The sequence below is a fragment of the Mus musculus genome, chromosome 8, assembly GCF_000001635.26.
Source record: "Mus musculus strain C57BL/6J chromosome 8, GRCm38.p6 C57BL/6J".
NCBI lineage: Eukaryota > Metazoa > Chordata > Mammalia > Rodentia > Muridae > Mus > Mus musculus.
In genome coordinates, this window is record NC_000074.6 from 30,259,458 (window position 1) to 30,283,038 (window position 23,581).

Genomic DNA, 23,581 nt, shown 5'->3' on the forward strand with positions numbered 1-23,581 from the left:
TCTCTCTCTCTCTCTCTTTCTCTCTCTCACACATACACACACACACACACACACACACACACACACACACACACATCCACTCCCCACACACAGTCAGAGAGAAAGAAAGAGAGAAGAGCAAGAGTGTGGGGTTGGGAGTTTAGATTTTAGCATTGGAATTGTGATGCTGTTTCTTCTAATTTGGAGATTAACATGAGGATTATTATCATGGTCCCAAGACATCACAAACAAAGTAGGCAAAATAGTTGTGTTAATAATAAATAAAAAGATTAACATGGAAATAATCAAATGGAGTGTTCTGTACAATTTATCAAATAACTTGCTTTAGGCATAGTGAAAAAATGCAGTATGAAAATGCATATAGAATCTAATCATACAAGTTAATTAATTTACCTAAGATCTTGTAAGCCAGTCAGTTCTCATCTACCTAACTACCACCAGTTCAGCTTCAAATATAGACACCACATTAGCAGAGGCATGCATATACATAATTCTACCACTTTCCACCAAGAAAATTGCAGTTCCTGGTGTGGATACTTCACCTAATATATGATAACTAGTGCTTTTTGTACTTTATACTGTGGATCTGATTGTCATGTCTGATCTTTCAGCAGTATGTCAAGTGAAAAATTGAGTCTTGGCAGCAAAAGTGTTCTATCTACCTCTGGAGATATTTGAGTTAGAAAAAAATATTTCAAGACCACTTGATTTCCATGAAGATTTTAGTTAATCTACAGAAAACATAAGAGACCTTTGATCTTACCCTAAATTTACTCTGTATGTACATCTACATATTTGAGACACAAGCAAACATTCTTTTGGCTAACTGCAATGAGCTTAGGGTTGATCCTCTACAGGCAAAGATCGTAACAGTTAGGTGTCATGCATCTTTTCTATGGAGTAACATGGCTCATAAGGAAGGTGACTTCATTGCCTGTGACACGGTGCTCCTGTAGTGAAAACTCTGGGGCAGCGTTCACTTTCCTTAAATTCAATAGGAACATGCCACAATATTTTCCTTTATATAAACAAGGGTATAGTCTGGCCAGATTATGGCTACAAGGTGAATGTTGTTTCTGGTCATAAAAACGATATTAATATGTTGAATCTTCATAAAACTATTATCTAAAAAATAAATGGGAAGAATGAATGTCCAATATGCCAATGGGAAAGGGGGAAGGATTAAAGAAAAACATCATTTTGATACTATTGACTTTAAAAAATTGTTTTGTGATACTTAAGCACTCATACAAAGTAAGAACAGCCAATGGATCCCTAAGTTCTATAGAATGTTAAGGAGCTTGAGACAAAGCTCACAGTACAAGAAAAGCTTCTTTGTGTTGCCAATAATACTATTTCAGACACTTTAAGGAAAGGAAGGGTCGTCAGAGAAGGGGTTTTCAAAATACAGAAGCCTTTCTCCATTGCTTCATTAAAACAACCATTTAAAATCAAACTGATTTCAAGTCTCATTGCTTTCAAACCACTTACTCCGATAAAAATCGCAACAACAACAACAAAACACAAAGAAAACAAAAACAGTGGCATTTGATCTGTTTCAAACAGTTAACATTTGAGAATCTGATGCCCTTTGTGCTAAGCTTAAGACTGACAGGAAACTCATCTACCAGAACAAGTTTGCCTGTGAAAAGCAAATCCATAGCTTTGGGCTGTTGTAAAATCATTCCACAATCTGAAAACCCACTGTGGTCAGTAAATAATATCCCAAGAAATCCTCGCTCCAATGTTTTTGCTGAGAAAATATTTGATTTGGTAGTATCCCTCAGACTAATACTAGGTTGAAGGGCAAGTGATAACCTTGTAAAAGCCAAGCTACAACTCACAGTAAACTGTATACTGGATAGCATTTTTTATACCATCATACATATGTGTGTGTGTGTGTGTGTGTGTGTGTGTGTGTGTGTGTGTGTGTGTGTATGTGTGTGTGTGTGTATTTTCAAAACATGCCTGTACTTTAAAACTAAAATATTGGGGATGAATAGCACTAAAATAAAATTAAATGTAAGAATACTTATAACTTAAAAGAAATATGTAGCAGCATCTTTTAATTAATCCTATGGAAATAATGCTTTCCACTTTAAGAATCTCACATTTATACTTTATACTACAAGGTGAAATCGCCTACAGATATATATAGCTAGATGTATATCTGAAATGTTAAAAATAAGCCATTCTATCAAAGTGACAAAAATTTAGAAAAAAATTTGTGTTTTCATATGAATTAATTATTAACAGCATTGTTTATAATTAGTTGTCTGCATTAACTAATCATTTTTAGCATAAATGGTAGTGTTAGTGCAATATATAACTAGTATAAAATAATGTAACTTTTAAATGTGTACCTACTTTAATAAGTGTGAGGTTATAGCATACTTGAATTTAATTCTTTTTTTTTCCATTATTAGTTTGCTATAGATAGATTCTAAGAATTTGGTCATTTTGCTTGGTAAAAAGAAACTAGAAAACCAGGCTTGAAGGAAAAAAAGGCATATCTGCCAGCTTCCATGATGCTGATAAACCACCCAAGTATTAATGGCTTGAAACCATCAAGGCTCACCCTATATATGCCTTACACAGTGTATCTTTGCCTGCTTTTCTGTTCTTACTCATCCTCACTCAGAAAAATCAGACTGAAGCAGCTCATACTTCAGCCACACAATTCTGATCATGACTAAGAAGAATCAAGATTCTCTCGGGTTTGGCATGAGTCCTTTCTGCTATCACTTTTTGGTCATGGGTGTCATATTATAATGGACATGCAATGTTTCATCTTCCCAAAAGAGATGGTTCCTGGGAAAAGACACAATAATTTAAACTTTGCTCTCAACCTCAAGGATTTGTTTCCTTCCTAAGTGTACTCACAGTGTACACTTAGCCCCTCTCAAAAGTAGACATCATCTTCAGTAGTAATTTTCTTGTGTCTGTGTTCTAAGGATGAGTTAAAATGGGATGCTCCTATTTGGGGTATGTATGCTACTGTTGTAATGAGGCTGGAGGAAGCATAATGGCAGAGCAGTGTTATGGCTTTGAAATTTTCTAGTTTAATATGGTCTGGGTGATTTTGTTTACAATGTACTGACTAATATCAGTCCTCACAGTGATGGCTTTTGTTTCAGAGTTGTACTAAAGACACTTGGAAACAATTGTCAGTCCTCTTAGGAAGGGAAAGAGCTCTTAAGGCTACAAGAAATGGTCTGAAATGGGGAGTAGAAGATCGTGATAATGGGTTGCTCTGAGTCTTGCAGACAACACTCTTTTCCTCCTGTCCCAGAACTTTGGTTTCTCATTGGGAGAGGATGGAGACTTGTGGGAAGAAGCGGCTGTACATGACACGTGAGAATAACTATTAACTGTTCAAATAGAGTCTCTGTCAAAGCATTCTAACTATCTTAATAGGCAAGCCTGGAATCAATGTTGTTTGTATGGGGCTGCAAAACTCACAAACTATTTCTATTCATAAAACTAAATAGCTATTCACAATTATTCATTATTTATTCTTTGAGCATTATTTAAAATAATAGAAATAGTTGACAAATTTCAGTATTCTCAACAAAAAAATTACAAAACTTTGATGATAACTCTATAGTGATACAGAGAAATGATATTTTAAACCCATTATAAGTCAAATTATGAACACTAAAAGATTTTCATAAATAGAATGAATAGTTTGAATTAATTACTGTGGCTCTACTATCTGTTATTAAATAATTTCTGAAAATCCTTAACCATATAATAACATCTAAAATAAAGAATGTGAAACAAGATTTGAAACAGGAATGAAAAGGCAAAATTCATACTATCGGCTAGATAAGATGTAAAAATCAATAGCTTCTTACATTCCTACAGATAGAAAATGCAATAGGAAAGTAATATTCCATTTGCAAAACTATTGTGAGCTAGAAGGTGAGGCTAAACAGTAAATGTGTTATGAAATAGAACTGAATTTGTCTCCCAGATCATCTGCTCAGTGTGTATCTCTTCTAACATATTTAGATCTCGAACGTTCTATTTCCCTCACTGGTAAAACATAGATTAAAATAGATTTACCTCATCAGATTTTTGCTATATGTTTGAGTTAATTCTGATGCACCTGTATTGTCACCTCAGTCCATTCAATGTCTCTAAATAATAGACATTGTCTTTAATACGTTTTCACTTAAATAGAAGGAAATTACTAAATGCCGAGTAGATATACAGAGTCACTAGTTACAGAGACAAAATTTGGAGCTGTGACAAAAGGATGGACCATCTAGTGATTGCCATATGCAGGGATCCATCCTATAATCAGCTTCCAAACGCTGACACCATTGCATACACTAGCAAGATTTTGCTGAAAGGACCCAGATATAGCTGTCTCTTGTGAGACTATGCCGGGGCCTAGCAAACACAGAAGTGGATGATCACAGTCAGCTATTGGATGGATCACACAGCCCCCAATGGAGGAGCTAGAGAAATTACCCAAGGAGCTAAAGGGAACTGCAACCCTATAGGTGGAACAACAATATGAACTAACCAGTACCCCAGAGCTCTTGTCTCTAGCTGCATATGTATCAAAAGATGGCCTAGTCGGCCATCACTGCAAAGAGAGGTCCATTGGACTTGCAAACTTTATATGCCCCAGTACAGGGGAACGCCAGGGCCAAAAAGGGGGAGTGGGTGGGTAGGGAATTGGGGGTGGGTGGATATGGGGGATTTTTGGGATAGCATTGAAAATGTCAACGAGGAAAATACCTAATAAAAAATAAATTAAAAAAAAAGAAAAAAAAAAGAAAAGTATCCAAGGTGTTTGTTTGTATTCAATGCTCACATACACACACACACACACACACACACACACACAAACACACAAACTCAGTGCCATTCATTGGTATTTACTGAACGATGACATAGTGTTTAGAAGGTGTAAAAGAACAAGATGAAGATCTGTGATATCAAGAGAGTGAAAACAGCCACTTAAAGGAAAAAGTGGGTAAGACATATAAAAGAATCCAAAGTAAAAATCACACAGAAGGCAGAAACAAAGACACATACATCCACAGTGTGCGAGATAAATGTTGATTAGGGGAAGAGGGAATGATTAAAAAAAGGCCCAGTTTATATAGGTTTCCTGTTGTATTTTTAATTCTCCCTGAAATAATTGAATGGCACTGCAGTATTTAGAAAAGATAGAACAAAATATGCACATATAAATTTTTCACCACAGTTGCTTTGTTGACAATAGGTTATAGGGAAACAAGATTACAGTCAGGGATCTTCTGGAAACTATTACAGTTGTCTACATGCATAGATGAGTTAATAGGACAGGTGGTAATGACATTAAGATTTTATGACATTAAGATTTACATCAAGATTTTATGTGAACTGATCTCAACCGTGGCAAGATAGGAAAGTCATTGACTTCAGAAGGAACACTCTTTTGGTAGAAAGACCAGTGGTTTATTACAGACACATTGAATGTGAGATATTGTTTTAGTAGTCCAACTCAAGATGGAGAACTGCAAGCTGTAAGTACAAATGAAGTAATCTCTATGCTGGGGTGTAAAGCCATGAGGTGAAGTGAGGACAAGAAAGGCACAAATATGTATTTCGGCAAAGACCAAGGACCAAGTCTGAGAAGCCTACAAAATTAAGAAGTCAAAGGAAAAAAAAAAACGGATCCAGAAAGCACTATGTAAAAACCAGTAAAGTCAGAAAAATCAAGCGGATTGTCCCATCTTGGAAACAAAATGAATATGTCATATAAAAGAAAATTATGAAATGGCTAAAATGTTGCTAACAAGTCAATTCGATAAGAATTGGCCAATGACTCAAGTTTAGAAACATACGTCATTGGAATTCCTATTATATGAATAGAAATATGGAGGTAAAAATTTAATTCAATTTGGCTTAAAATGGGGTGAATTTTGTGACTTGTGAGTTATACTAAAAGAAATATGGAGATTAAAAACAAAATTAAATTTAAATTAATTAAATAAAATTATATTCACAGACATGCACATATGAAGATAGGAAAAGAAGTAGGAGATAGTCAGAACAAGAGAGTATACACAGGTGATTCCATGGCTCCTGCTACCTATGTAGCAGAGAATGGCCTTAGCTGGCATCAGTGGGAGGGGAGGCCCTTGGTCCTGGGGAGGCTTGTTGCCCCAGCGTAGGGGGATGCTAGAGGAGTGAGGTGAAAGTGGGTGAGTGTGTCAGGGAGCACCCTCTTAGAGGCAAAGGGAACAAACGATGGGATGGCAGTTTGCTGAGGGGAGACTGGGAAGGGGTACAACATTTAAAACATTAATAAATCAAATAATCAATTAATAAAAATATTTTAAAACAGAGTTTGCCTCTAAAACCCAGCCAATAAGTATTATGAACGTTGGAAAGAAAGTAAAGCCAATGGCTTTTTCATTTTCTTTCCCTATTATTTGTAAGGCTGCACTGTATTTCTGTGCATTGCGTGATGGTGAGTAAATATTAAATAGTATAAAACAGCATGAGAAACATGGCTGTGGCAGTATCTTTGAGGCAGCCAGCAAGATGGAGTGTAATAAGCTCATGATGATGGTGACTTAGGTAGGGTCCCATCCTTCTCAGTACTGGTGAAATAGGAAGGGTAAGCATGTGGGACTCACACTTGGGGATAGACCAGTGAGGTAGAAAGACTTCCTGGTGCATAGCTTCTGTTTACATCAATTTCTCTGTGAAATTAAGAGACAAGATGATCATCTAAAACTAAGGAAAGTTGAGCCACTGTTGGTAAATTTATAAAGACGTGGAGAAGGGGTACCACAGTCACGTACTAAAAGAGTGAAGTATAAAAAGTGTGTTATATTACCTGGTGTTTCTCCAGACCTGACTCACTGCACAGGACAGACCTACATCAGCTTTCCTCCCAGTTCCTGTGTGCACCGATTTTTCTATGCCATTTAATGTTTCCTTTCTGTTTATTTTCTCATTTGGTATATCTCCCTTGTCCACCTGTTTAGTTATCTACTTGTCATACCTAGAAAAAAAGGAAACTCAATTGAAGTATTGTCTTGATCAGATTGGCCTGTGAGTTTGTTTAGGGTCATTTTCTTCATTGCTAATTGGAAAACACCTTCAGTATTGTTGATGCCTTTTGTACTTAATATTTTCTAGGGAAGAAATATACCATGCTACACCAAACCATACTAAACACTAAAGAGCATATTGCTTCAAATAATAAGAAGTAGCATGAAGAAAGACATCATTGCAACAATTTGGAGTATTAAGAATGTACCTCCAGAAGCCAGGCATGGTGGCACATGCCTTTAATCCTAGCACTCGGGAGGCAGAGGCAGGTGGATTTCTGAGTTTGAGGTCAGCCTGGTCTACAAAGTGAATTGTAGGAGAGCCAGAGCGACACCAAGAAACCCTGTCTCGAAAAAAAAACAAAAAACAAAAAACAAAAAACAAAAAACAAAAAACAAAAAACAAAAAACAAAAAACAAAAAAAGAAGAAGAAGAAGAAGAAGAAGAAGAAGAAGAAGAAGAAGAAGAAGAAGAAGAAGAAGAAGAAGAAGAAGAAGAAGAAGAAGAAGAAGAAGAAGAAGAAGAAGAAGAAGAAGAAGAAGAAGAAGAAGAAGAAGAAAAGAAGAAGAAGAATGTACCTCCGGGAAAATGCACTTGCTTGGAAATGGAATAATTAGAATTTATTTATTGAGTCAAACAAAGGAGGAACATGAGAATTACTTTAAGTTAAACATGAGCAGCTTGTTTCTGGGGGCACAGAAAGAGAGCAAAGCTTAAGGAACCTTGTGAAACCTGAAAGGATATAGGATACCTGACTCATTATACAGGGAACCTCTAGGGACCTTCCTTGTCAGCAGTGATGAAGAGTGAGTAATAAGGCTGCACGGTGAGGTATAAGGCCAGACCGTAATAACCTAGGTAGGGGATCAACCATTCTTGTGACCATTAAAACCATGGGGATGCAAGACATATGAGGATCTCCTTCACATTCTGAGGTCACACCATCAGACTGAATGACAGTGAGAAGAGAATGCTTACAGAAACAGTTAATATTGAGGAGTGATTACGCAGTGAGATATGGACGCAGTTGCCTAAAATGAGTAAAGGAGGAAGACCATGAAGGTGGAGAGGTGAGGAACAGAAAAGTTTTATGGTGTGCAGTTTAGTGATGCCCTGGAGAATCCCAAGATGAGTTGAGAAGGGTTCAGAGTCTGTCTAGTGGTCAAAATTAAGACAGCTGACATTAGTTTGGATTTAATGGGGATAGTAATCAGGATTTGTGAACAGATGTTCTAGATTTAGCAAGTGTACAAGATGAGAAGAGTCTAGATAACTTTTTTTTATTTAACTCTTTTTTATTAAATATTTTCTTCATTTACATTCCAAATGCTATCCTGAAAGTCCCCTATACACTCCCCACCCCGCCCTGCTTCCCAACCCACCCGCTCCTGCTTCCTGGCCCTGGCATTCCCCTATACTGGGACATATAATCTTTGCAAGACCAAGGGCCTTTCCTCCCAATGATGGCCAACTAGACCATCGTCTGCTACATATGCAGCTAGAGACATGAGCTCTGTGGGTACTGGTTAGTTCATTATTGTTGTTCCTCCTATAGGGTTCAAATAAATGATAAATATTCTTAGTAGAAGTAGCTTATACTGTTTAAAACATTCTTCTTACACATGTAAATGTATGTTCTTTAAATATAAAGCTGAAATTTAAATAAATACCTTGTATTTATATCACATCCTATGACATCGGAGACTGCATCTGCATCAATATCACTATAATTATTTACCTGATGTACCTTTTAAAATATATGATAAGGACGATAGATATATTTTGTAAAATAAAAAATAGTTCATCATTTTAAATCTTAAAAGTTAGAACTGACATAATTTGAAAAATATGTTTTTTCTATAAAATTGTTAAAATTATATTAATAAGAAATTATTTCCTTGAAGAGCTTATGAGTTAAAAATATGTACATAATGATAGTACAATCAATATCCCTAAAGGCAGTCTGACCATATAAATCAAACTCAAAGGAAGACATCAGAGATTCCAAAACAGTGTATCACAAAGGAAAACACTGTCTTATCTAGAAAGACTTGATTCATGCTCAATTCAGTACTCTTGTATTAAGCTGACAGAATGAATATTGACCAGAGATATTGAAGGTCTGCATCAAGCAATGCTTGGATTTGAGATATTTTAGTATTATAATGTAGGACAATATACATCTAGATGAATATCCACTTTGAATGTTTAATTTTTACCTTTTCTCAGAACTATCATAAAGCTATCCCTTTACCTTTTTTCCTTTTCTCAGAACTTTTACCTTTTCTCCGAATTTTCACCTTTTCACAGAACTATCATAAAGCTATTCCTTTATGACAAGAAACTGCACCTAGCCCTGGGTCACCCATGTGACTTCACATGTGTGTACTTGATACTCTAGAGGGCACCATGCAGCTAAGCTAAACTGGGATGAAGACTAAGTTTAACAAATGCACTTCTCTCTATCCCCTTCTTCCCTTTATAACGACTTCCCTCTGTTCCTTCCTTTTTTTCCTCCCTGCTTTGGCTTTTTGGAGACAGGGTCTTGCTTATAGCTCAGGGATGGCCTCAAGCTTTGCCCCCATTATCAACGTACTTTTTGAGTTCTGACATTTTCAAATTAATCCCCTTATAAACCAGAGACATGATTAGTTTGTTGCATTATATCCAATCTCAGACAAGTTTAAAATAAAGTGAAAGTATTGATAGCGGAGCTTTAATGCCTGTGGTGGAAAGAATGTCCCTAGAAGGCTCATATTTTTGAATCTTAATCACCTGGGAATGGAACTGTTTGATAAGATTAGGATTAGGAGGTATCGGTTTGGGTGGAGTAGATATGGCCTTATATGAAGAAGTTTGTCATTAGGGGATGGACTTTGAGATTTCAAAAACCCATCCTAGGAACAGTTTTTTGCTCTCTGGTGTGGATTAGGATGTAGGTCTCAGCTACTGCTCTAGTGCCTTGCCTGCATGCTGCCATATTCCCTGACATGATGATAATGGACTAAACCTATGAAACTGAAACTATAAGCAAGCCCCAACTGAATACTTTCTCTTATAAGATTTGGTCATGGGGTCTCTTCACATAAATAGAACAGTGACTGTGACAGTGTCTGAAAAGAGTTTAGAAAGGATCTGCCCAGATTCTAGGCAGTTCCTTTTGAATAGGGAAGTATAATGGCAGCAAGGATATCTAGCTATGTGGCTAACAGGTAAGGCTAGGACCACAAATGCAACAGGAACAATGGGCAGAATATCTCTAAAAGCAGATGATATCATACACCTTTGCCGTTTGATCATCCCATTTAAAAAACAAAAACAAAAACAAACCAAATACGTAGTAAAATTGTACTTCATCTTAAAATGACTACTAAGAAAAGTCTGATCTACAGAGATGCCCAAAGTGATACAGAAAAACAAGGATTTTGGTCCCTATAGAGTTTGTGTCTGATCTCAGTACCAAGCATCTGATAATGAAAACACAGGTTTCACTGATGTTAAGTAGAACTCACCAGCAGGTGTAATCAAGGAAGGGGCCCAGGAGAAAGCCCACAAAGGACCTCATGTTCTCACATTTGTTAATATGATAAATGAGTTTTTGGCACCAGCTCCTTCACACTCCATAGTACTTCCAGAATGTCCTAATTGCTTCTGTACATTAAATCTTTCTAATGATAACAGCCTTAATTCTGTCTCGCTTTTATTTGGGGCCAAATTATCATCACTGTACCTCAAGGAATTAATTAAAAGGTAACCAGGAAAGGCTGCCATGAATGGCAAAGGCAAACTTGATTCTGAAAGCCTGTGGCAATCATCAAAGAACTGTGAAGAGGAGCCAGCTAGCCTGCCAGCCAGCCAGCCAGCCCGCCAGTCAGCTCTTCCAGGGCCCTGTCTGGTATTTTCAATGTTGCTCATTAGGGAGGGCATGGTAGGTCAGGGGAAGGGGACAGTGAAGATGGAGGATACATGGAGAAGAAATTGAGATACCAGTTTTAAACACAAGCTTGGGCTGTTCAAGTTGGAAGCATTATTTGGTGTAATTGCATATATTCAGCATTTAATATCTCTAGGGAGATTTAGCTGGAGTTGCGACTTCACACATTTAATGAAGCGAAACTCTCTCAGGCCACTGTAAGGCATATCTAAGGATGAAAACCAGTAATTTACAGCTTTAGTGACCTTATTACAGTGTACTTTGTGCTTGGCTGCTCTTCACTCTTATCTGGGCCATTATCAAAGGCTCCTGTAGAATATTGGCCATTAGCTGCATACCGACCAAGAGGCTTTATCTTGATGGGCTATAAAAGGGTGGGAAAAATATTGAATATTTTATCTTAATTCCTAAGGAAAAACAATCAAAATAGCAACATGTTCTTTGAAACGCTAATATGCATGTGAATGGTAGTGATGAGGCAAAGTCACCAATAACAAACCAGCCTTAGTGCAAAGGCTCCTAAAAGATGAGCTAATTACACTGACAGCCCAAATAACAATGAATATTCTCCAGTTGATGATGAATAGCTCCTGATTTCCAGATGTCTAACCTACATCTGTGCAACGGAGATGGAAAGAACAAAGGGATGAAGAATACTATCTTCTTTGCCAGATGCCAGTGCCTCGGAATGGAAGGAAGAGCTCAGGTTTGCTGAGGGTCATACTACCAAAAAGTACCACCACTTTAACCTCCATGCATGGCTACTCTCCTTCATTTAACTGTACATGGAACCAGAAGTCTGAAGATGCTTTCTAATAGGGACCAGATAGTATAAAACCTGCAAGCTCTGTGGACCACACATATTTTGTATCAAATATTTGTCATTAGGCTTATTTTGTTTCTCTGAATTAAATACTTAAAGAACAAACAATTTTTAGGTTGTACAAATGATCATGCAAAGCCCTCAGTTGTGATCTAGGTTCTTCTGACTCATGTTCCAGGCACTTGGCTTAACTTAGTAAAACAACAAAAGATTATCTTTCTTCAAGGAGCTTTGGAAAAGGAACAGAGCATGAAACCCATCATAGAACATAAAAATTCCATAATCATGGGGATTTTTAAAAAATGTTTTCAATGCTTAAGTCAAAATCCAGGGTCCCATCCCATAATCAGCTTCCAAAGGCTGACACCATTGCATACCCTAGCAAGATTTTGCTGAAAGGACCCAGATATAGCTGTCTCTTGTGAGACTAGGCCGGGGCCTAGCAAACACAGAAGTGGATGCTCACAGTCAGCTATTGGATGGATCACAGGGCTTCCAATGGAGGAGCTAGAGAAAGTACCCAAGGAGATAAAGGGATCTGCAACCCTATAGGTGGAACAACATTATGAACTAACCAGTACCCCGGAGCTCTTGGCTCTAGCTACATATGTATCAAAAGATGGCCTAGTCGGCCATCACTGGAAAGAGAGGACCACTGGACTTGCAAACTTTATATGCCCCAGCACAGGGGAATGCCAGGGCCAAAAAGTGGGAGTGGGTGGGTAGGGGAGTGGGTGGGAGGGTATGGGGGACTTTTGGGATAGCATTGGAAATGTAAATGAGGAAAATACCTAATAAAAAGTATTTAAAAAAGGAAAAATATCAAAAAAAGAAAGAAAAGGTAGAACTGGGAAGTGTGGTTAAAAACATAAAAATTGGAAGTGTAGAAAATATGCTTTTATCTCAATTTTCATGATTTGTGATCATGAGATGAAAAAGAACATTTTGGACTTGAATTTTGTTGCTTCAAATGCGTACTGCGGTTGATGGAAATTTATAACAAAAAAAAACTTAAATAATTGTCTTTTTATCTATGAGTTGTATGACCACAAGGAAAGGTTTAAGAACACTAAGAAAACTTAATTTCTCCACATGATGAATGGCAGTCCTAATGCACATTTCTAACTTCACTGTAATGGTCTGTTGGCTAGTCAATGAAGTCATGTTTTCATAAATGATAAAGAAAAAAGAGCTGGAGCCCTGTAACAAGACCCTGTCTCAAAATAAAACAACCAACCAAACCAAACCAAAGCAAACCAAAGCATCCAAAAGGAAAATCTCTCCGTTCATAGGGATAGGGATGGGGGTCGGTGCAATAATATTTGTTTATTGTGCAGCAGATCATTAGCTTAATATGAGGTATATAACATGTCTATATTAGTAATTGATAGAGCGCTTGAGATTCACTTGCAAGTATGATGTCACATAATGTATAGGATATGTTTAAGAGGCATAGGCAGGACAGTCACAAGTTCAAGCTCATCCTGGGTTATACCTTTACTTCCTCAGGTTCAATAATGCCATCTAAATGTATACCTAACTTGCAAGTGCTAACAGATTAACTTTGCTGGAGACATGGTACTGAGTATTTACTGTTTATGTAAAGGACCAGAGTTTTGTCCCCAACATCCACAGAAGGCAGCTCACAACTGCCTTTAACTCCAATACCAGGGAATCCAATAGCTTAGGGACCTTGACAGAACATATAGACTCACAAGGATCAGACATATATGCAAATAAAAAAATACTTCTTAAAACAATTCTTGTGAATTCTGTGAGTAAGGGTTTTCAGCTTGAAGCAAATAATATACTTGGGGGTTTCTTAGGGTGAATGTGGCAAATAAAGAAGTGGCCTGAGTCCATAGGGAAGCTACATGAATGGTTTTAGTAATATCATTCAAAAATCCCACTTAACATTAAAATGTTCTAATCCTGAACAATAGTCTCTTCTTTCCAGTGAGGAGAATCTTGTCCCATCTCAAGATATCCTGTAAATAGAAGAATTTAGTAACAATGATGAGTGTGTGTGGGGGGGTGAGAGAGAGAGAGAGAGAGAGAGAGAGAGAGAGAGAGAGAGAGAGAGAGAGAAAGAGAGAATTTAGTAATCTAGCAGAAACTCTAATCACAGTTCCAAAGGGCAATCCCTAATGGCATAATCTTGAATGTTATCATCCCTATCATACCTAAAGAACAAAATCCCTAGGATCAAACTTTCCTGAAATCACCATTTCAAAACATTTCAATCTCGAACACTGAAGGCCATGATCCCTAAACTATAATTCCTGTGGTGAAAAGCATAGGCAGGGGATTTAAAAAATCAGTATAAAGACAACGTTTGGGGGAAACGGGGAGTGACTATTAGTTATATAAAAGCTGCCTACATCTTGATAGGTAAAGTGGAATCACACAAAACATTCTTTTCAGTAGGCTGCAAGGGTGTTTACAAAAGAGATGCACGTGCAAGTCTTTAGTGTAGGAAGATCTATCCTTCTCTGAGATGGAAGAGAGACTGTTCTTCTGATATTTGGGCCATCAAGATTTCCAGCTCCCTGCTTTTTAAAACTTGTAAGTTAACACTTGCCATTGCCTCAAGAATAGCCATTACAAGTAAATTTCCTCTGCTTATACCTATTATAACTGTACCACTGCTGTAGGTAGATGCAAGCAAATAGGTATGTAATGTTTATTGGTCATGGGTTAAATATGTACTGCCCCCCAACAAGTACACAGGTCTGCATGCTTGTCCCTCACCTGGCTGCACTATCTGGGGACACTGAATAGCCTTTAGAAGTTGGAGTTTATCTAGAGAAAGGTGATGACTGTAGGGCAGGCCTTGAGAGCTCTAACTCAGTCTCATGATGTTCTGTCCATTCTTTCTGTTTCCTGGACTACTGAGATGTGAGAAAACAACCTGGGGCCCTGCAGCCATTGCTATGAGATGTTCTTCCTCCATCCTTGTACTTTGATAGACTGAATCCTCAAATGATGAACCCATATAAATCTTTCCTTCCTGAAGTTGCTTCTTCTCAGCTATTTGGTTGCACCAATGAGACCAATAGAGTATTAGTACCTATTTTACTATGTATAGCAGCCTAAAAAGTATTCTATTGTGTTTTATATGTTTTCTTAATCTCTTCAGTTAAATATTTTTGGAGAATTATATTCATGGAATTTTGATCTTTGGGGGTTTTAGCTAATATTTTTTGTTTTCTTTTATTCCATTTCTGGAATTATGGATTATACCAACAGAATATATGCAGGATGAAGACATGTAGGAGATAGCCAATTCTTAGAGTTCATATATTGTATGCTATGTGGGAGCTCAATAAATGTTTATTAACTTTCCTGACTACTTATATGTCAAGTTAACATGATAGAGTCATCTGAAAGGAGGGGACTTCTACTGAGAAAAATCCCTCTGAAACATTCAACTACAAGGTTTTTCTTAATTAATGACGGATAGCAGAGGTTCTAATGGCTAGACACTAGCCCATTGTGGGTAGAAATATTTTGGGGCTATTTTGTAGTACTGGGTTCTATAAGAAAACTGGCTGAGCAAGCCAGTATGTAGCACCCTGGTCTCAGTAACAGCTCCTGCACCCTGGATTCTACTCTGTTTAAGTTCCTGTCCTGATGAATAGTGCTATGTAAATGTACAAGCTGAATAAACTCTTTCTTCACCAAGTTCCTTTTGTCGTGGTATTTTATCCATGCATTAGCAAACTGAACTAAAATATTTACTAGTTAATAAATGCTTTTCCTCATTCTTGATATAGAAGTTCAAATTCAGAAAGTCTAACTGATTATGTTTCAGATGAAAATATAAATCAGGACTTTTATATCTCTCCCATGCTATTGCAGACTCTGGTGTTGTGTAATAAGATTGCAGTTTACAGGGAAAAGAAAATTGATGTTAAATGCTTTGACTCCTCGTGTTTTACTAAAGTACCTGAGACTCAAAGCTCCTGAAGAAATCTGCAGGAAATGAGCAGCACTGCACTGGAGATGGATGCGCTTGCAATTAAATCCAGAAATTTGAACTCTACAGCTCACTTATGCAGCTGATCATGGCACTCAGTATCTTAAATGACAGAATATGCTCCCCTGCCCAAGGCTGAATGGACAGAAGAGGACCGTCAGCACCCTATGGTTAAATGAAATGCTGATTACTCTTGATTCCTGGTTATGCTGCAGAGCCATTTTGCGTGTGGGAGAAGAATTTAGAGAAAAACTTAAGGAGACAAAAGGGCTGAATTTTTGCAAGTTGGATTCCCTGCTGACAAGCAAGGGCATGCATGCAAGGCTCTGAGATGCTCAGATCCCTTCCAAGGGGCATTCCTGATGTGCTATGTTATATGTGATCATGTCTGTGTAGTTATTTCTGAGCTAGCATACTACTGCTGCTTAGGTGTCATGAGGTGTACAAATGTTAACAAAGACCTGGGGGAAGACACTGAGTTTTGTTCCAAGAGTTGTCAATCATGTTCCTCAGATTTGCCTGATGGATATATATATGCACTCTGAGAAGGTCACTGATGTTGAAATGGTCCTAAATGATAGGCATCAGCATTAACATTTGATGAATCATGGATAATGGGAAAATGAGTAATGTTGATTGATTATCAATTTAAAAACTAAAAGAACAAAAAGATTTGGTGGTCACTACTGCATCTGATAGCCTCTGGTGAAAGGACTGAAGAATATTGATTATTCTCTACACAAGCTTTAATCCCACCACTGGCAGCTGAAGGAGAGAAGGAAAACTTCATTAGTAAACATCTTGAAGGGCTGTTGTGTGACTTCTATGCTGAGGGCAAGAGAATATGGACAAAAAGTAGTCCATCTTCACAATGCTTCTGTGTCATGTGAAATACCAAGCATCTTCATCCAGGGTGGGAGTAAGCAGATTTCTTGCTCTCCCCAGCTTTTCCTACCCACTGCTATGTCATATAGTTGACCATAGCACCTACGCATGCTCTAAATCTGTAGTATCCATTTGTCCACATGGGAAATCTTCACTGTTTACAATAGCCGGAAGCTTCAGTAACTTTTTATTCATCTTCTAGAGCTTTATAAAATAAATTTAGTGGACTTGATTTCCTATAAAATTTCTTTATTAGGTCAGTTCCCTGCCTATAGCTATAAATGGCTTCACACCACCTGAAGGATAAAATAAGAGTGCTGGATATAGCCATCTCTGCCTCCTGTGACTTTCTGCTCTATTTGCAGCATCCTTCCCTGTCTTCTTTCCATTCTTCAGGGGCAATATGATTTGAAAAGGGCCTCTGTAGTGGCTATTCCTGGTTGTCAACTTGACTATATCTAGAATGAACTACAATCCAGAATTGGAAAGCTCACCAGTGACCTTAATCTGGAGGCTGGGAGATAGAAGTTTCTGACCTGGATCTTGGTATGGAGATCCTGAGGCATAGTGGCTATGGATTCCAGAAGATTAAGACAGAGAGAACTCTGAGTTCAAAGTCATATGGAATTAAAGGTATGGTGGCACACACCTTTAATCTGGGCTACACCTTCTGCTGGAGACCATATAAAGATATTGGAAGAAGAGAGTCTCTTTCTCTCTACCCTTCTCCTGCTTGCCGTGTGGGACTGAGCAAGCTAGTGGAAGCAAGCCAGTAAAGAGCATCCCTCCATGGCCTTTGCATCAGCTCCTGCTTCCTGACCTGCTTGAGTTCCAGTCGTGTGATCCTTTGGTGATCAACAGCAGTATGTAAAGTATAAGATGAATAAACCCTTTCCTCCTCAACTTGCTTCTTGGTCATGATGTTTGTGCAGGAATAGAAACCCTGACTAAGACAGCCTCCAAGAAGAAAAAAAAATATTTGAGTGCATTTGTTTATAAACCTATAGAGTAACTTATATCCAAGTACAATATTTATATACAAAACAAAATATATAGTAACACAGACATACATACATATAATATGGATCTCAACATTCTAGCTTCAAAATTTTTGTTTCTAAATGTGTTTCCCAATGCATTTGCTTGCCTAGTGTATGTACATATTTATATATTTATACTATTACAAGTGATGTGTATATATGTAAATATACATATATGTGCATGTATATGTATATATACACATATATATGATTATGTAAATAGGAACATGTGTTATAGTTTCCTATATGTTTCTATTTCAATATCTTTTTCTTACCATGCTTTTGAGTATTGTTACTATTTTTTTCTTTACTTAGTAGAATAGGATAAATATGACCTTATATGTTTAAAGGAATAAAAATCAAGTTCCCTCACTTAAGGAACAAGATGCTAAAACCGAATATGAGGAAAGAAATAAAGTAATTTTGTAGAATATATCAGAAAGCTTAAGATCACACAGAAGATCACAAGTTTGGTAGTTTGGTTCTCTGGGTATATGTTCTGGCTGTTAGTGTGCTGTTTTTGTGGGATTCCTAACTATGGGAGCAGATATATCTCCGACTCTTTGCCTGCTTTCGAGAGTTTCTTCTACTTGATTGCTTTGTCCAGCCTCAATACAAGGACTTTTGCCTTGGCTTATTATATTGTGTTTTGTCATGTTTGGCATTGTCTCTTGAAGGCCTGCTCTTTTCTGAAGAGGAAAATGAAGGAGAGTAGATCTGGAGGAGAAGAGAAATATGGGGGAGCTAGGGGGAGTGGAAGGAGGAGGATCTGTGGTCGGGATATATTATATGAAAGAAGAATCGATTTTCAATACATACAAAAAGAAAAAGAAAAGGAAGAAAGTAACTAAAGAATGGTTGCCCGCTGTCATCTCCTCATTTCTGGCAATCACATTTCTTACTTACTCTTGTTTATGTGATGCCTGATTGGAGAGATGACTCTAGATCACAACAATAATGTTAGCTTTTATTGAAAAAATAAATGGCATTTTAAAGCAATTATAAATCTCTTGCAAAATAGAGTTATATTAAATAAAATATGAATTTCAAAAATTAATCTAACAATAAATTGCCTTACAACAAAGCTAAAATAACTCGGGAGATGATTGGAAACTGAGAACATGATGACCTCTGTGCTCTTCCAAGGATCTCACTGCTTTCATCATCTGTTGGCTCACAGTTCCTCAGTTTTTTGATTAAAGCAATGATGCTAAAAGGGGTTGGCAGGTCAATATAGTCAAGGGCTGGGCAGTCAAGGTAAGGAAAGAAGTAGCAAAACAGAAACACTGACAACTAAACCCTGGTGTGCTCACACTCTTCTTACAGCAGCATGCCCTTGCTGCCATGAGTACAGGGTGCAGACATGTAATACCTATTTTTCTGACATCTCAAAAGAAGATGGGGAACCCTACTTTTTGTGTGTAAAACCTTTAAGTTTAAAGACATGACATTTACTTACCATGTCTTAACCTTATGTGGGACAGAATCTTACCTCTGTTCTAGTGTTTGTTTCTCTTATGCAAAAGAGGAACTAAAACCATGAATAAATAATTTAAAAGAGTTGAACAATTCTCAACTCATGTGTTTCCTTGCAAATTTCAAGAAGTGTTAGTAATTGAAGATGGTTCTAAATTCAACAGTGTTAATAACCTTAAATTAAGCTCATAATAAATAATTTATATTACTTTTCATCATTTTTATACACATTTCAGACACAAGTACTGTATTTCCTTCATATCAGCCCCTCCCTCTCTACCTCACACTCCTCCTTTGTTCTCACATGGGTGAGGGAAATCTCACAGGCCTCACCTCCATACCTACAAGGCAATTAATGGCTGCTGAGAGAGAGAGAATCAATATTCCCCAGTAGTCCAAGAAACTACTCAAACAATATAGGTTATTATAATTGCCATTGGTTACCTCTCAGAACTTAAAGAAAATACAGTCATGCTAGAGAAAATGCACATTCCATTGATAAGACTTGAAAAAGTCAAACTACAACTGACCAGGAAGGTTCCTCCCTGAAGACTACTCTCTTATCATTCAAAAATTATACAAGCTGGCAATAAAAGTAATTAAAAGATCTGCCCAGCATTAAAGCTCATGGCCAGTGTGTCAAGATATACTCAAAATTACAATAGCACTTATAACTTGGAACAACCAGGAGCTACCAAATTGGACATAAAGCTCACTCAATAGGAGGGAATTCATGCCTAGTACCATATACCTAGTTAGCCAAGCCCTAGCTAATGAGGCCATGAACTCTGTTGAAGAAAATACAATATTAATGTTTATACTCACAAATCATAATGATTTACATTGTTGAAATATAATCTGATGTTTTAGTATAAAAATATGTAACAATTAAATAATTTTGTCAAAAGAAAATTATGCTTTAATTTATTTTAATGAGTTTATCACAGAAATAGTGGGAATTATTGTATCATAGGAAAAACAATGGGCTCATACAGGTATATATTTCTCTCTATTTATGAATATATGTATATATCTTGTGCAACACACTATTCATGACCTCTACTACTTCTTCCTGATACAGAAAGGATCAGATAATATTTATGTTATTATAAATATTAAATGAGACAATATTTGTAAAATATTTAACAAAATGCTTACAAAAGATAAATATTTCTATTATAAATAGAACCAATTTGATTTCTATATGGAATAGTAATATGAATATTAATAAGTTCCAATTTTAGGAATATTTGAGCACATAAGTAAGAAAAATTAAGCATTGTTGGTTTCAGATGCCTAAAAATGTAACAGTATAGTAATTTGCTTCAGGTTAAATGTACTATTTGTGTTTGATCTTGAGGTCATTACTCTCAGAGGTTAGTCTAATATGACAGTTACCCTTGATCTGAAGGCTAGTAAATACCACTGGAGCTCATAGTTGCCTCAAGAGACCTTTAAAGTTGCTAGGCAGTTTTGTCATGTAGGTACTGTTAGATGACCCAAACAAGCAAAGACCATGTAGCTGCCCATTCTGTGATTTCTTCCTGATCCTGATGAGGATTCCTTCTAGATGATCTTGGGAAGAAACACCTGCTGCTTCTTTGACTTCCCTTAGTTTCCCAGCAGCCCTGGGAGTCAAGCTCTTCTCTCACTATTCACTTCTTTCCGTCTTCTCATTCATCTGGTATTATGAAATGGGATTATACAGAGGCAGTAGAGGAAAAGCCCTATCCTGTTCTCTAACTCCAAATGTTTTTGTGGCTTTCACTTCAGGGAAGGTGCCCACACATGTGCCAAGCTGACCTCAACCTTGTCCTGTATAAGAGGCACACATGGAACCTGTGGTATTATAAGTGTACATGTCTAGACATAAAGATTAAATCTGAAATGGCTTTATGGGAAAGTCCTAAGCACTAGGACCTTGTCTACATTGGCAATATAGTTCCATGGCATTTAAGTTCAATGTTGTCCCTCAACCCAAGACTCTTGACTTAATCCATGAGACTAAAACAATTACATACCACATAGATAGCCTCTTCTGTTGATTCATAACACATAAATAGTTTTTAACCTTACACATCTTTGTATCTGTATGTGTATATAGAACATCATAAAATACACTTATGGTTTAAAAATTATCTTTATAAAATAAACGTACTAAATCATCTTAATCAATGCAGGTTAAAGTCACCTGATCATGTGAAAAGAACTGCTGGTATTTCATAAGTTGGTACTGTATATCAGACTTATGTCCTGATATGATGGAAAAACCAAACCACACAAATACACATAAGCACACACCTACTGCAAGCCAGATAATCTATCAATCATTACAAACACAAGTACATTAGAAGATGGTTTTAATAGTCAAGTAGGTTTTGTAGAATAAGGTTTCAGTGTGCCAGGAGAGCTGAAGAAGATACCTTGAGACTTCCCTTCTTGATAGCAAACAGAATAGCATCCAGGAGAAAACCAGGTGTATGTCTACAAGCCTGGTGGCTCCTAAGAGCAAAGAACCATATGATGGGGGGGGGGTCTTCAAAGCAATCAGAATCCCAAGTGACTCAAAAGTTGTAACCCTACCTTAAATGAGTGACCTTAATGATGCTCAGAATCTCCACAACCTAGTCTCACTCAGAAAACTGTGAATTATTGGTAAATACTAAATCTATTCAAACCTTCTCAAGCTCAAATCCAGCCCAGCTAATAAGTATGCTATCACTGACACAAGTAGGTTAGCCTTTGGTGTGCAGAGAGCTAACCAATGGGAGATGCAAGCTTCTTTCACCTACCCAAACATATTGAGACACAGCACAAGTATCCAAACATAAATGAAGAAGCAAGACTTTGTGGCACATGGCTGAGTGAGATATGATTAATAGAAGCAGATTCAGAACTAACTACAAGGAGTATCAACTGGGTTTACAGTTAACGTAATACTGTATTCTGCAGCAGCTGAGTAACAGGAAACAATGAGTGTGAGTGTAAAATGTTGCAGAAGAAACTTAAGGTGTTAAAATGTGCCAAGAAATGCAATAAGCGAAAACCTCATAAAAATTAAAAAAAATATGACTCTACAAATATGCTTCAAGTCACTGAACAAAGCAGAGTGAAAGATTAATGAATCAAAAGAGCCTCAATATAATAACAAATCAGAAAGTGAAAAAAATAATGAAATAACTGAACTAAAGGAAACTGTGAGAGCCAGAGGGGTCTAGGGCACTGGGAGAGCAAGGTCCCAGAAGCAAGTAAGCAGGGTCATAGCAATTGAAGTGGCAACTGTAGAGCCGGCGGGTGGTCTGTACAAGGTCCTCTGCAAATTTGCTATGGATGTTGGGTTAGGATTTTTGTGAGACTCCTCACAATGGTAGTAGGGTGTGTGTGTGTGTGTGTCTGACTTTTTTGCCTGCACTTGGAACCCCTCTCCTCCCACTGGGTTCCCTTGCTCAGCTCTTTTGTATGGGTTTGTTCCAGGCCTTATTGAATGTCTGATTGTGTTGTCATGTCTCTAGGAGGCATATTCTTTTCTGGAGGGAGGGGATTTGGGGAAGAAAGGAGATGGAGGGAACTGTTAAGAGTCCAAATTGTTACTGTAAACCTACATGCAAGCAGCACATATTATCCATATTGAAGACTGAATGCTTCATTGCATTGGACATTTCTCTGGCAGATTTGTTTTAGTCCATCTTATATAAGAGAAGAAGGAAGGAAGGAAGGAAGGAAGGAAGGAAGGAAGGAAGGAAGGAAGGAAGGAAGGAAGGAAGGAAGAAAGGAAGGAAGGAAGGAAGGAAGGAAGGAAGGAAGGAAGGAAGGAAGGAAGGAAGGAAGGAAGGAAGGAAGGAAGGGGATGAGAGAGGGAGGGAGGGAGGGAGGGAGGGAGGGAGGGAGGGAGGGAGGGAGGGAGGGAGGGAGGGAGGGAGAGAGAGAACACTAAAGTAAAGCACTAAAAGGTGTTAGATATGATCAAATGTCCTAACATATGGCTATATGGTGTATCTAAGGCAACTTCGAGGAAAAACAAGTCAACAGTAGCAACATTTAAAGAGATAATGGCTGATACTTCCAAAATTGTTAAAAAGAATAAACATCTACCTTGGCCTATTGTAATCATATTTTCTATAAAGAAAACAAAAGCAGAGGTACATGACCAAGGATAAATCCTGTCTCTCCATGTCGCACAATAGTTCTCAAGCCCTTAGACAAACACCACCTCACCCAACCCCATGGACCTGCTTGATGCAGCCTATGTTACTTGTCATGATCTGCCACCTTCACTGTGACTTTCCCCAGCAGGTGTCTGATACTCTCCTGTCACTGACTTCTTCAAATACCCATCTATCTTCAACATTATCACCTTGTTCATTACCCTCCTAGGGGTA